This window comes from Clytia hemisphaerica, unplaced genomic scaffold, assembly GCF_902728285.1.
Source record: "Clytia hemisphaerica strain Z4C2 unplaced genomic scaffold, Clytia hemisphaerica genome assembly, whole genome shotgun sequence".
Classification (NCBI taxonomy): Eukaryota; Metazoa; Cnidaria; class Hydrozoa; order Leptothecata; family Clytiidae; genus Clytia; species Clytia hemisphaerica.
This window is the reverse complement of record NW_027104448.1, coordinates 768,197-772,120: the sequence shown is the minus strand read 5'-3', so window position 1 is coordinate 772,120 and position 3,924 is coordinate 768,197. Positions and strand designations below refer to the sequence as shown.

At 33.4% G+C, this 3,924-nt stretch overlaps 1 long non-coding RNA gene across 1 annotated transcript; it reads right to left on the bottom strand.

Moving 5' to 3' along the window:
• Positions 1 to 1,445: 1,445 nt before the first annotated feature.
• LOC136821047 (uncharacterized) lies at positions 1,446 to 2,597 on the bottom strand. The gene is made up of 2 exons (XR_010848680.1): positions 2,557 to 2,597; positions 1,446 to 1,920 (listed from the first exon to the last, which is right to left on the bottom strand). It is a non-coding gene; the product is annotated as an uncharacterized lncRNA (long non-coding RNA).
• Between the last annotated feature and the right edge of the window lie 1,327 nt (positions 2,598 to 3,924).

Below are 3,924 nucleotides of genomic sequence, written 5' to 3'. Positions count from 1 at the left end.
GTATTTTATGACATCCTTCCGTGGGAACGTATGGGTCAGGTCATTTGTCCTGGCATACCCAGAGTTTTACAAGACTTTCCTCAAGAATTTGATAGGGTGTATTCACACTGAAAGTTTCAAGCTAATGGCCTTAACGTGTTTGAATCATAAAAATGTTATGTTGATAGAACCAGAGATTTGGGAAAAGAGGATAAGAATTGCGCTATTCAGCTATTGAAATATAGGCTAGGGAACCTTTTGTTCTATTGAAATATCTGCGCCCGATCGATTGTTTTAGTTCTGAGCCAATCGGAGCGCTTGATTATTCTATGTGCACAAGACTAGAAGTACAAACAAAAAATGGCAGCCGCGGTTGATATCGAAAGTGAAATAGAAATATTTCTACTATCGGGGATTTTGGTATTTTTTATAAGCACTTTTCATTTTGGACATGGCGGATACAGTGTAGGTCGAATCAAAAAGTTTCAGTTTTAGCCAAAATACTTTCCTCAAGGAATGCTCGAACCAATGTCACAGATTATATTGTAGAAATAGAAATAATTACTAGTGAAAAAGAATTTAAAATTCATTGCATTCAAACACAAAACGAAGCTGGTAAAACTAATATAGTTTTTCATTACTTCTCGGGCTAAAGTGTTTCATCATATAAAAAGAGCTAGCTAGGTTGAATATTAAAACAATGAAGGAGAAGGGAAGGAAAGGAAAAAAAAACAGGACTAAAACAATGGCAATTCATGATATCAATGACTAAAAATCAAAAATATCATGAATTTTTTTGTAAGAACTTTTTGAAGTTTACACAACAAAGCAAAAAATAATAGCAATATAATACAAAAAAGTAGCACACATTAAAAACAAAAATTATACAAAAATCTGGTCGCGTTGTAATAACAAAAAATAATAATAAACTGGTTAAATTTCTGGACTAATTTGATTCTTGTTATGTCAATTTTGTTTGTCTTATTGCTTCCAAAAAGTGACTTAAATAATTGCAAGAAAATTAATTACAATAAAAAAACTTTGACTTAATTTTTCCTCACTAAAAGCACTTTGGAAAATAAACATATTTATTGTGAAACACTCTTGGATTTAGGGGGGCTCACTAATTCCAATAGAGGTGTGACTCAAAGATAAAAAGCAATTTACCCTTTCAAATGAAATTTTAGAGAAAAAGAGCATAAATATAACCAGACTGAAGATGAATAATTATATAATGTGATGCATGAAAATAGTTCAGTGTCCAAACTGGAATTTCCATTAAAGCATTTTGATATCTCTATGGTTGGTTCATATCTTGTATTTGTTGTAGTCTACCCGCATTCTGGTGTCTTGTTTGGGACTATTTGCATAATCAAGCAGGAAATCCTGGTAAAACAGGGATAAAAAGCCCTCAATCCAACTGCAAAGAAACCATGACATCAGCAATGTCATCAGAAAAAAAACTGATTTGTACATAATGCAGCATGTTTTGGTATCGAAATTCAGTTGCCATTAAAAAATAAATTTCATATATACTACATACATTATATACACATAAGAGCTCATTTTCATTGGCAATTACAGCCATTACATATCAAAATCAAATCAAGATGTACTTTCCAGAGAGGATTTATATGATACAAATTGGTTCACAGGGAAAAATTTGAATCCAAAAACATCCAAGATAGAAACAAATTGTTAGGTACACATAATGCACATAATCAATTTGATAGAATTATTCCATTGTTGTTTCCATTGAGTTAAATATGGTTTCCACTCATCCATCTTATTAGCAGAATTTGTTGGTGTTTACAAAGATATTGAGCCTTGTACGTGACAAATTCAGACAAATTTTAAGCCAATTCTCATTGTATACCAACCACGTGAAGGTACAAAATAATTCATGGATCTAGGTTATTGGGCAGTATGATGGTAACTAACCTGAAAGTATATAATAATGAAAATGGGAATTAGGATCTTTGCAGCAAGCTATCATGAACAAATAGACCTTTTTCAAAGATGAAAGAGGCCACCTTGTTGAATAATTATGTAGTCCAGCATAAAAACAATGATAAAACCATGCATAATTATTACAATATGCATGATACAGTATGGCTCCATCATTGTTTTTATAGCTGGACCACATAATTATTCAACAGGACGTCCTCTTTGAAAAAAGGTCTATACAGAACACAAACAACAAATCTTAATTCTACCAACCACCGACAACAACCGGTGAAATAAATCTTATATATAACTGGATAACGGTCAATACTTCATGAGCCAATCCAATCTATTAACCGGTCAGAGCCAATCTACTAACCGGTCAGAGCCAATCTACTAACCGGTCAGGTAATCCATCAGAGCCAATCTACTAACCGGTCAGAGCCAATCTACTAACCGGTCAGAGCCAATCTACTAACCGGTCAGAGTCATAGTTTTTTAAATTACATAAAGTAAAAATATTAGAGCCTGATTGCAATTTTCTGTTACAAAAACTTGAAATTTCAATCCCAAAAAATGTTTTTCCTCAGTAGAAGGTAAAAAGGCATCAAGGATAATTTAGCGTGTACTTACCAAATCTAAAATCCATTGTCATCAAGCAGCAAGTTTTGCTAGGAAAACATTTTTTCATCTAAAACTAGGAAAAAATACAACATTTTTAGTCGATTTTGCCCATCTTCAATCAAAATGCTAAGAAAGTTTGAGGATGTGTCATGTAAAACTAAGCTATAGGTTGTCACTTAATCAACCTTACTGCTACCTATAAAAATTATGTTTGCAACACAAAAAAAATAATTTTATTCAACTTAACAAACAAAAAATACACTTTTTTATATAATTTTTCAGCTATCTTTGAAGGATGTGCCAAAAAGATCTAGAAGGTGCCAATAAAAACCAAAGCTAGGCTAGTCACCTACAACCATTTGCCAACCCAAACCACTTTATTTTGACTCTGAAAGACTTTCCAGTAAGGCAAACTAGCTAAAAATAAAAAGGTCCCATTTCACATCCAATTTTAGCATGCCTGCTTCCGCCATCTTTTTCTCAAAAAATAAAGCATGCAACAGCAGATTTTTTTGTCAGTGGAAACCCCAAAAGATCGTTATTTTCTTTTCAGTTGTTTATATAAGTAGAAAACCCCTCCAAAGGAGTAAATTCAGACAGTTTTTCTTGAACTGTTATAATACTGCACATAACGCCATTTTTTTCGCAGTACCTTCTTGGCCAAGTTGTTCCCTAGCCTAGCGACTTCAGACGACGCCGAATTCAATGATCAACAATGAGAAAACAGCGAGCGGCAGCGGCGATTCTTATCCTCTTTTCCCAAATCTCTGATAGAACGAGGAAAGTCTAGAAAAGAAAACAATTTTTAAACTTCTTGCTGATGTACGTGAAACACTCAAGCGATAGTAATCATTGCCTTTGTTTCTTTGGCGTAGGTTTTGAAGCAACTTGAAACGTTTAAAAAATGAACTTAAATTACCTAACTTTTTAAAATACAACGAATTCACGTTGATATACACACTTCATGGTTGTCTTCTCGCTGATAAAAGTACTGTTTTACCAATATAAACAAGATCATTAGTCGTTTTGGCTTGAGGTTTGCTTGAGATACGATCACGTGATCGTGCAGGTAAAAGACAAAGGAGAAGATCGTGCAATTCTTTGTTCCCATATTTCAAGCAACTTTCAAGCAGCAGTGCGATGAATACACCCATAGAATAGGATGTGTTTCTAGCCACCACAAGAAATAGATAATGACTGTTTTAATTACCCCTCATTAAAGATAATGCATTTCTTCCTTCCTGCTGTTTAGTTGAATATTTCGATAATTTGTTTTTCCGTTTTTTCTAATTTTCTATTTTTGATATATATCAATCAAAACTGGTGACACTGGCTGCAAAGAGCTGAATTCGGTACGGAAATTTGGCTTTAGGAAAT